Source organism: Vigna unguiculata, chromosome 1, assembly GCF_037176805.1.
Source record: "Vigna unguiculata cultivar grain cowpea cultivar isolate G323 ecotype 2 chromosome 1, ASM3717680v1, whole genome shotgun sequence".
Classification (NCBI taxonomy): domain Eukaryota; kingdom Viridiplantae; phylum Streptophyta; class Magnoliopsida; order Fabales; family Fabaceae; genus Vigna; species Vigna unguiculata.
Window position 1 is genome coordinate 46,397,208 of NC_140792.1, and position 12,531 is coordinate 46,409,738.

Consider the following 12,531-nt stretch of genomic DNA (forward strand, 5'->3'; position numbering starts at 1 on the left):
GTTTGATAAAAGCTTGAGAAACCAATACAAATTATAGTGAGCGATTGACTCTTGTTTAGAGGGCTTCACGATGCAGTTTTGTTCGATTTTGAACCAAGTCACTCAAACCAATATGAGAAGGCGTGGAGTATGATTTAATTCAAATGAAATTATGTAATCTAAATGAAATCAAAAATTTTGTTGTTATATTTTAAAACAATTTTACTATGCATTATTTTTTTCAACAACCATAAAATTTAAAAACATCAGCATTAAACGTATTTAAAGTAAAATATTACATATTAATTATTATCTTACGCTACAGTCAAATTCACAATAGAATAGCTAAGTTGAAAAGGACAAATAATAATTTATTACATTATAATTAAAAAGATTAGAGAATTAAAGAGTTAATGATTCAAGTGTTGATCAGGACAATAAAAGAATGGAAAAAAAAATTAGTTTACCAGTCTAGGGTTAAAGATGACTAAGCTTGTCCATTTTAGTAAATATAAAACAATTAAGTAAATAATAAATATGAAAATAAATATAAGGGTTAAGTATATTTTTTATCCTTCAACTTTTAGTGAAGATTGGAATGGGTCTCTCTTAACAATTTTGAACCAATTTAGTTTCTTATCCTTAAAAATGCGTAAATTTAATCATTTAAATCATTTTTTTTAGTTTATTTTATGTTTCAACGCGCTTCTTAATTAACATTGAAGAAAAGATGTGTACGCTTCACTACAACTTAAAAGACCACCAAAAACATATTTAACCTCAAATATTTATACCGCACGATTTGGTTTGATGTGAGTTAGTTTTCAACTTTCAAACTCCAAGACAATCCTGGGTTTGAGGAAGAGATCCAAACACAAAATAATGTTTTGAGAATTTTTTTTGTTAGATTTTCAATTTAGAAAACTCCTAGTCTTTTGTTATCTTCCAAAATTAACATAATCTCGATAATCAATTTTAACGATAAAAAATAATTAGTTATTATAATGACTAATTTAGATAACAATTTATAAAATTAAAAGTTATTGATTACTAAAATAGTCAATGAATAAAAAATTATAATTAATCTTTAATGTTAAGTACTAACATTTTGGCTATAAAAAAATTAATTTATAAATTAATCACTAATTAATAAGAGATCAATTTATAAACTAATTTTTTAATAGTTAAAATCTTAGTAACTAATTTTAAAAACCAATCTACCAACTAATTATAACTTTTTATTTATAATAGTAACTATATAACCAATCATTTTTAGTTTGTAAACTATTATCTAATTTAGTCACACGACTAATTATTGTTTGTCTCTAAAATTAACATATAGAGATTTTTTTAATTTTTCTTGTAATGATAATAATATTATGGATAAAGAAAAACATTTAAAATTTCAGTAAGATAAAAATTAGAATAAGTCATATATAAAAAATATAAAGCAGAAAAATCTTACTTTCATTTATTAAACAATCATATGAGATAATAGTAATTACTATAACACTAAAACTGATTGTAAATTTTCATAACAGTGAAAATAACTATCTAGCGGTAGAAGAAAGAAAGTATTTGAAATTGAAAAAGAGAACTCTTTTCTTCATATATAATCATCATTACATGCACAAAAATGAAGACACTAATAATCAAATCATAAATAAGTTTTCCAAATTTAAAAAATTGTTAAACATAACAAAAATTAAGAAAGTAAGAAATCTAAAAACTAATTTACTATATCAACTATAAAAGTTAATAAAATAAAATTTTCATGTTGTAAAGTCAATTATTATGAAGTGAAATAGTTGTACATTTATGAAATATCACAAGACATGATAATTTCAAATTATTAGTCAATAAAAAATAAATAATGTATTTAATAATCAATTGATGAAACATAATTATTTCATCCTAACATTTTTCATATTCACTGGAATAATGGTAGGCAACCATCGAAATACATAGTAGCTCCAATCGCAGGCTCCAACTTGATTTTACAAATAGTTAACACATTTAATTAAATTTAAAGTATTTTTTTATCAACAAAGAATAAATTAAAATTAAAAAGAGCACTTAAGGAATGCTCTAACTCTTATACAAAAAGTTATCCTGTATGCATTAGTTTGGCATCATAGCATTAGCTAAACACATATCTGTCAAACTCAAAAAATGACAATGGAAAACTAATCCTCAAAACAAACCGAAAATACGCATCCTTAATATGAAATTCTAAGTTGTTTCATCACAACAGTCCAGAAGCGCATATTTATTGTCATCCAAGCTCCTTTATATAGCAGCCATATTTAAATCCTTTATATAGCAGCCATATTTAAAGCATTTCAAATATATGCATTATACTGCAGTAATGGCTAAAACACCAAAATAGTGGTCAGGACTAAAGTATTTTTATATTTGTTGTTGTACCTGCAACCATTCATTTGCTACACTTCTCTCTACATATTCCATTGCATCTTTAAGAAACAACTTCTGACATAGTGTAGAATGTGCAATTATGAGTCAAGATAACTATTATATTCTGATACAAACATCCCTCTTTCTCAATAGTTCAAAAACACAAATGTGTCTTTCATTTTATCCCGCAATTGGACTTCAATCAACTGGTGCTATTGATTTTGCAATACCATGTTTCCTTCCTCTGTAAATCCACGTTCTTAAATATAAAATAAAAATATAGAATTGTAGATGTGAAAGACCTAACTTTTTGTTTTGATTGTTGTGGCTAAGTATTAGTATAGGGTCATAGAATGTATAAACAACCCCAAAGGAAGGAATAGTGTAGAACTTCAAATGCTACTTGTTGACCTAGAAAAGTCGCAAATCATGAGGAATATATGGCCTTTTTTAACCTTCTTATAAGTAAAAAAAAAAAAAGTTGATGGATGAATCATAGGAAAAAGGCTAAGTAGTTCTAGAAAAGATTAGATATTATGATATGAAGTTTATAATGGAGAAGGATGTTGAATAAATTCAGGTACTTTAATACGCAACGAAACGTGACACTAGCTAGTTAAGATTCCGAGTGTGCGTGTTTCTTTGTGGATTTATCTGTTCCGTCAACTCATTCTTCAACACGTATATTATCTACAAAAGCTATTTTATGGCGATTTGGCATAAGATTCGGGAGTTGGGGTCGTTTTTCACTTCTTTTCACACTGTTAGTTAAAGTGGTAGCTTTTGTAAAAATAATAATAAATGTTTATTTTCTTACAAAAATATCTTCTTTTAAAGATAAGCATGCTCTAAACATAGTAAAAAAATAATACGGATGTCTCTTTCAACACATTTTCAAAGATAATTTAATTTGCTTTCAATTTATTTAATTTTCTATTTAAATATTTAAATTTGGTTAATGACATCTTGCTCTCAACGGAAATGAAATTGGAGAACTCCTAGTTCAAAGATAGATTTGAATTAACACTAGATGTGTCTGTTCACATTTGTTGAGTTAAGAAAAAGTGATTTTGGTTATATGTTTGGTCATTCTTATGAAGAAACAAAACATACCCCACCCAAAGTAGTCTTCAGTACTAATAATGCATTTTTAACTCAACTGGGTTCCACAACCCTCAAACCTTTATCATTTCATGGTACCTATGGAGTTCAATAACAGATCCATCTCTTCCACAAAATATTTACAAAAAAATTCTATTAACATTCACCAATGTGTGATACTGGTTTGCATCAAATGTGAGTGTGATTTTGAATTAATCGAACATCATTAAAATAATTATTAAAGAGAAGAGTTGTCATAAATAATTTTTAGTGTCCCTTTCTAGATTATATGGCATCATGTAAAAAGATATTCCTTTTATAAGATTATTTTAAATTAGTTGTATATGATATATATAATGAGGAATTTGAGCTTGAAATGACTTTAATTTGGGTGAAAAGGTAGTAGTAAAAGTGAGGGATTCGCTGCTTGTCCTTATGCACATCACTGGTCAAAGCAGTGTGTGTCTATCTATGATTTATGAGTAATTGCAATTTGTTACCGAAACAGAGCATCGCAAAATTTCATCCCATAACTTTTTTTTTTCCCGTTAGGGAATGATATGCTGAACTAAATAAGTGATGCTTTCTGATTTTCCAAAAAGTTGCTATTACATACATGACTCTCCACTTTTTTCATGTGAAGGTTAGGATTTTTCTTTTGCTTTTTTCCAAATTTCAGTCTTAACCTCTGCAATAAAATCAGTAAATTTGTTTTTGAGAGATTTATTATATTTTATTTTGGTGAGGCAGTGACAATGAGCGATTTCATCCGAGGATGTGACTCTGATGTGACGAGATTTGTACGGAAGCGAAGGGAGAGTTAAATGAAATCGAAAGACAAGCGTTGAACACGGAGAAGTGGATGGATCCCATTCTCCCACACACAATCATCTTCCTCGGACCTACCTTAACTTCTCCTCACACATCTTAATAAACATTTTAATTCTTCAACAAATCCTATGTAATCTTCTGCTCTTCTAGGGGGTAGCTGCTAAATTAAACTAAACTATTCCAATTCCTTGAGGCTCACACCAATTTCTTTGACTTTCAACTTCGAATCATCACCTTTTCGTTTTCTCCGGTGACCTCATTGCTCATTTGTCACTCTTTTTTTTTTATTATTATATCAATTTAGGCCTTTAAGAAGTTTTTAATTGAAGAAGGACAAATGACATTAATATAATATTACGGGTACAGTAGAAATGCCCTCCCACGCTTTCGAATCGCCGATTTGCATCAAAATCAAATATACAAATATGTAAAATTTAATTATTGGGTTTTAACTATTCAAACCAAGTAAATATTAAATTTAGTGATGTTGAGATTAAATTTTGTATAATATATATATATATATTATTTTGGTTATATTTACGTCATATTAATCCAAAATATTCAAGTCAATAGGTAGTCTGTTTATAATAAAACACATAAACTATTTCCCGAAAAAAAAAACAAGACACAAACACTTTCTTTGTGAATTTTCATATTCTAAGCTCAAATCCTGATTTTCCAACCATAAGCATTAAAAATATAGACGAAAAAGTAAATACATTAATTACATAATCAAGAACTAATATGGAAGTTAGATAATTACATTTAATACATCTACAGATAAATTAGGTAAACACGATGACAATGAAGCAAAATATATTATGAAGATTATAAGAGACATTTTAAAGATAAATCTTTTTCAAGCTTTTCCCATTATTTTAACATAGTCTCCCTTATGTTTTTTTTTTTCTCAGGAAAATCCACTATTCTAAAGTTTTTTTTTCTTTTTGAAAAAAATTATCTTTAGCTTTCAATTTCAAAAATATAAAAACTAAATTTTGACACTTTAGTTCAACAAATATTTTTTATTCAGTGAATTCTAGAAATTGGATTCTTTATTTTAAGTCTTTTTTTTTTAATATTATTAATCCAATGACAACTCTATTTTTATAGATTTAGTTTCTTCAATTAATTTAACTCACATACCAAAGTATCTTCTTATGAATTTAACTCACAACTCTACTGATAATTATTATTAAAAAACTGTGTTCATTTGAATATACTTCTCTTAATTTTTACCTAAGACTCGGTAGTTTTTTTTCTTCTTTTTCAGAATACGATTATTTCAATTATAATTATTGACAAACTAATTTTTTGGCTTCAAAGTTAAAGTTAAAATTGGCTCAAGACCAAGTTTACATTTAAATAGTGTTTGTATTTGCGGATTTGATATAATTTGGGGGTGATAATTTACTGCTGAGAGGAGTAGCTCCATGCTTACATTTGGAGATGATTTGTGTTGATATCATGTAGCATATACATGACATTACCAACTTATCCTTAATTTTTTCTTTTTATTTTTTTCTGCAAGCCCATGTATGTACAAAGATTTTATGCATACCTATGCCATTTTGTAATCAGTAATGACAAAAAATAATTAATTTTTAATATTTTTAATTTTTAATTCAATATTTATTTAAAAATATATTTTTTATTAACTTTAAATTAATTTTATCTAAATAAATTTTATTTTTTATTATTTTAATTATAGGAGTAAAAGTATAATCTTAAATTTTAATTTATTAATCAACTTTTTTTAATCTATCACATCCATGACATTATTCATAATTTTTATAAACTTTCTTTTCAAATCATTTCATCTATCCCTTAAAATAAACAACATAACAATCTTCTCTCCCTCTCTTCAAATTTGTTCAATCACTCTTCGTCAAATCTTCTTTCCAATTTAAACACATCCTAAAGGATGCGACAATTTAATGTTTTTTGTTTATTTAAAAGTTGTGTGAATTTCCTGAAATTAACATTTTTAAATACTTTGTGAAAACAATAGCTAGATTTATATTTGGAACTTGTAACATTATATTCCAAACAATGTCTTTTTTTACAAAAGAAAAAAATATAAGAAAATCAGGCCAAACATGGAGAGAAAATTGTAACTGATTGGAATATCGACTGCCACTTTTCCTACAACGGTGGCCTGTGGTTGGCAATGTTATTTATAATTTAAGTAATTAATGAATTTAATATTTTGAACTACACGAATATATTCAATTTAGTAAGATTTCTTTCTCTAAGAAAACTGGATACAAAATTTAACTTAGAATATTTTTTTTTTCACTTAGTATTTTCTAAATTTGTCTGACATTAATAGAAAATATTTAAAATTGACTGAATATAAATAGAAATAATATCCTACTTTTTAAATTATATAAGATTAAAAAACATTTTAAATTATTAAAATAATATTCATTATTTTATATCATTATAGTTTCTTTATTGAATATATATATATATATATATATATATATTTTATATTGAGTTATTTAAATATTACATTTTTATATATTTTGTGGAAAAAAAATGATATTTAAATTGATAACCATGTTTCTATTTGATATTTGTCAAATATTGAAGATGAAGATAAAAAGTAAATATCAATGTTACATTAGAAGATGGAGACGTATATAACCAAATTCACGTTCATTCCATTATTAATCATTATGATTTGTGATATTTTTATTTAAGTCCTAATATTTAGGTAACCTATAAGAATAGGAAGTGATATATTCCTTAAAGAAGGTATTAGTTAGGGGGTCTTGATTAATTAAGTTGGCAATTAGTGAGTGAGGTAAATAGACGAGGAATTTGTATAGGGTTTAACTGTAGGTTTAACACCAGGGTAAATGAATAATGATTAGGAACGGCTTAGAGATAATAATAGTTATGCGAAAGGCATATCTTGAAAGCATATACGCTCCAGCAATGCACTAATCACCGATGATCAAATAACATTATATATATATATATATATATATATATATATATATATATATATATATATATATATATATATATATATATATATATATATATATATATATATATATATATATATATATATATATATATATATATATATATATATATATATATATATATATATATATATATATATATATTTCTAAAACTCAGGTTTATAAAAGAAAAAGAAACAACTAATTTTATAATAAACAAATATAAATAATTTTTGATTTCCATAAAATTTCTTATTCTTTTTAACTTTTATTTTTTTTTGAAAACCTGAATCAAATGCACATGGAAAAATAATTTTTTTTTATATTTATTAAAAACAATGTTGGTGACATATAATTTACAATGAAATTATTAGTATCTTGTATTCTTCATTTTTTTTCTTGACTTCTCTCACACAGGTCTATTCTTTGGTCTTCTTCAACAGTTAAAGAAACCTCTACTGATCGGGCCCTCCTCTCTAATTATTTTATTGTTGAATAGTATATTTCTTTTTCAATTTTTGCATCCAACCTCTTCCCTCAAATGATCATAATCTGGCTGAAATATTATTCTTGTTGTCAGTTGTCTAGTGATGGCAGGAAAAAATGGGTTGAAGTATTGTTTATTTCTACATAATTTAATTTAAAAGGAGTTATAAATTGTCTTTAATTTAAATTCTTAAAGAATATAAGACTTTTTCACATCCGGGAACAAGTGTGCGTATAGATGCTTTGTGTATTAGGTTAGGTTGGTGATAACATTTTGCATCCCTAGATAAAATTTGAATTTGTGGTGAGAGAGCAACGTGTAACTGTGCACTATTTCATTAAGTTTTCTGTCTCCATGCTTGAGTCAAGACGTTGATATATATTAGGTAAGTTATTAATGGCTGTTTGTTGTAATCGGAGTGTGTTGACAAGATTCCTGGGACCAGAGGCTACGTTAGTAGTGAAAAGTTACAACCTCTGTGGTGGGGTCATGTTCTTAAAAAATGTAAATTATTCTTTTGGTACAATGGCTTATGTTTTTGCCACCTGCGAGAGATGAAAGAGGAATGCTAGTTTTTCATTCCGTGTTCTTTTGCTGTAAAAAAACTTGTGAAAATCAGAGGAAACGTCTTCATTTTTTGGCCAATTCACTTTTTCTGCCACATTTTTCTTACGTTGTTGATTGTTCCCTCCTTAACCTGGCCCCACTTGTGACTTTACGTTCAAGATCATATTGCATATATGCATACACTCATACTCTATCAGAATACAACACTAGGGAACCGCAGCAGACAAAATAATAAGACATTTTCTTAGATTCAAATCGCACTGCAATTTTACTGCCACTGGAAAATCGTCAAATCAACTCTCATCACCACTTAAATCATGAATCTAAACAGATATATTGCGTTGCGTTGCTTTGCATTGCATGTCATCATCATCATCATCATCACCATCATCTGATATATATGCACTTCATGCATGTGATCATCCGCAGTCACTTTCAAACCATAAATATATCCACTCACTTTCACACCCTCCCTCGGTTTTCCTGGTTCACACTCATAAATTCCAACCTTCACCACAGATTTTCTTTTCACTCCATTAATTACTCCCATGACTCGTGCACGCACAGATATATATATTTTATAGTCTCATCGTGCTGATAAAAGTTTTGATCAATTTTTATTCCATACACAAGATTTTCAATGTTTATTCATGGGGTAAAATAAAAACCATGCTTTTGTATTACGTAATATTTTTTTTTTTTTGCATGTATGAGGTGGAGGGTCCTTTACCTCAAGGACAAACGCCCCACACTAGGAGGACGCAGAGTTAGTGTCTATTATGTACCACACTACTCAGATTCCCGAAAGTTTATTAAAATCCAACCTTTCACCCTCCTTCTGATGGGATCGATTTGATTTGTATTGGCATGAACACGACAACCTAAAAATTCTTCACTGCATAATTATTCACACTGAGCTCACTCAAAGAGACTACCCTGCTTCTATACAATGGCTCAATCTTGCAAACACCAAAATCACTTCCCATAGCCACAAACTTACATGTGGATAAACGGGTGCTTCACCCTAACTTCGACCATATATCACCAACAAACACATTCAAGATACTATTTCCAACCACAAAATGTTACTCTACTCTATTATTTTCGAACTTTGTTTTCTTCTGGCTAGCCAGCTAAGTCCTACCGTACAATTACACTTGCAATAACTTCATTATATAGATTTTAATATTACACTGTATTTGGGTAATACCGTTTCTTATTTTGTTGTCTGCATTTGGTTACTTGATACATATCCTCTTAGCATTAAACTTGTTCACAGCCATGATTAAGCAGTGCTTAGCAACTAGTTTGATGATTCATATATGCAAGAGCAACACCAACAACTATTGTTTTATATTTGAACCCCATTTTCTACACACACATGCATATTTGTTGAATAATGAAGTTAGAGATGGCGTGTAGATGTAGACATAGAAGTAAAAGTAGCTAAAATAAGGGAATATGATGAGTAGGGGCCGGACATTGGAGTTTTCCAGATGGAGTAAGCTAAGATGCAATGCAAATTAGGACATGATGTATTGTGTGCATAATTAATGCAGACATATCTGTGTACAGTAGGTTGTTTTGCTCAGCGAAATTTCTGGGTTATGTTCGATGTGTCTTTTCACATATATAATTCTCTAGAATAAGTGTCACGCCCAATGAAGTGGACTTGGGATTTCTCACACCTTATTTCTATTCTGAGATGTCATGGTAATGTTATATATAATAAGGTAAAGACTTCACTTATGGTCCAATCATATGACACTTTTCTTTTTCCCTACACAGATTCATATATATTTCGCTTAGTGCTCATGTTCTTCTACCGAATATATGTTCTTTGCTCTCTCTAAATGCTGACATGGATGTATAAGTACTCAAATTCATATATATTAACTATTGTAAGTATCTTTCTGTTCCAAATTTTTTTTTTTTCTTCTTTTTTCACATACATAGTTAAGTAGAATTATCGTTATAAAGGATATTTGAAGGATGATAATTTGGTGGAGCCAATGAGTTTTGGTCATGAAAGGTGGTGTGTGTGTCTGTGATGTGAAGCGATTCAAAACAAACTGTGTATCTTTATAACTGTAAATGTGTGCAAAAGTCAAATTGACAATTACACGTCAATGGAAGGCACCGAGTAGAGTTAAGTGAATGATTGTGGAGTCACTTGTAAAAGTGATTGATGAGTTAAGAAATGAAAATGTGCAGAAGAAACAAAAGTATAGAGATTGGAATTTAAAAAGTGAATGTAGGTGTTGCATGTAAGGAGAAGAACAAGCTCACACTGGAAGCTGAAAAAATGTTTTGTGAGTATTCTGAAATTGGAGACTCAAAGATGAGCATTCTGTAAGAGCACTTGGGTTATTTACAGTGTCACTTTGAGTTGTGGCATGCATGTGATGATGATAGGGAAGAGGACCATCACAGGGTGCTTTTTTCTTTCTTTCTTTCTCACAGCAATAATTTTCTAAAGCAAAAAAGTTGCATGACATGACATGCCAGTAAAAGGTTGTTTGGAGCAACGAGGATAATTTAAATTTCACCACATATAATAAGGAGAAGATTTTAAGAAAGGAAAAAAAAGATTCATGTACCATATTATTCACAAAAGGTTCTTAAAGGAAGAAAAAGTGTCAGATAAAAACAGCTTACTAATTTATTTGTAAAATGCAGTGGGAAAGTGAATACTCTTACTAGTTAGTTTTAAAAGTTAATAATTAAAACAAAATATTAAGTAAGTAACTTTTGGTAAATTTAATATTCATGCAAATGGAGGTTTCTAATTCAATAATAGTTTAAACACGATTAAAAAAATTTATATTTCATGTTAATTTTACATTAAATATTTTTCTTAGAAATTTTTTTACAAAAAATTACTACATTTTTTTTATAGAAAAAAAATAACAGCAAAAAATCTCTTTTACAAATTTTTCAAACATATATGCAAACAAAATTTCAAATAATATAAGAATTTTTAATAATAAAAACAACTTACGATAATTGTTAAACTCTTCTTATAACTGAACAAAATTTATAAACGACTTTCTACTTTTAATATCACTTCAAACTAACTGTTTACTCTTTATACTACAGACATTTTTTTAATGTAACAAATTGACCTGAATTTTATTATTAAATAAAATAATAAAATTTAGTCTCTCAGTCAATTATTATTTTTTACTTGAATCTCAAATTATTATTTCTCAATTTAAAAAAACTGAATTAATTAACAAAAAAATCAAGACTATATACACTACAAAATGAAATACAATTATCGACAAATAAATTATCTCGGTATTAGATAAATTCTATTGATAAAATGAAATTTTCGATGCAAAAGTAACAATTAAAAAATTCATCGATAAGTGATTATACATTTGTCCATAATTATTTAGATTTTTCTTTTTCTTTTCTTTCTTTCTCTTCCTTTCTCTTTGACTTTAACTTCGTCTCTTTCTTGATTTCTCTTCTTCTTTTTTCGACTCTTCTCCTTCCTTTCCTTCTCATCTATATTTAATAACATATTTATGATGAATTTAGCCAAAAAACATTACCAGAAAAATATATTTTTAGCAATCGATGATGATGAAAAGAATAAAATTGAACTCAAATACCATTAGCAATCCAATTAATCACAAAAATGATACGGTGACAAAAACTCTAGTTACAAAATTGTTAGTCACCGATTTAAAAATCAGTTTTTAAATTATCACAAAAATATCAATTACTAATTTGGATCCCTACAAATTTGGTCATCTTTAATTAATAACTTAAATTTCGATAGGTAATACGATAAAAACTAAATACAATTTTTAATTTAATTAAAATAGTTATTAATAACTAAATCAATAAAAAAATACAAACATTTAAACTAATGTATTTTGATCACAAATTACAAATTTAAATATTTTAACCTGGTTGTAAATAATTTTATAACCTATTTATAAACCATTTCCGAATTTAAGTATAAATGCTACAAATTAAAAATAAAAATAAAAACAAGAAAATACACAAATAATTATTTTGGCTACTCACATCGTAATTAACTATATCTTCTTAGGTCATAAAAATTCAGTCTGCAGTGTGAAAAATTCTGGTTAAGGTCCTGCTAATTTAAAATTTAATAAATATTTATCTACCATATCATATGCTCGACATCTAGATAAGAAA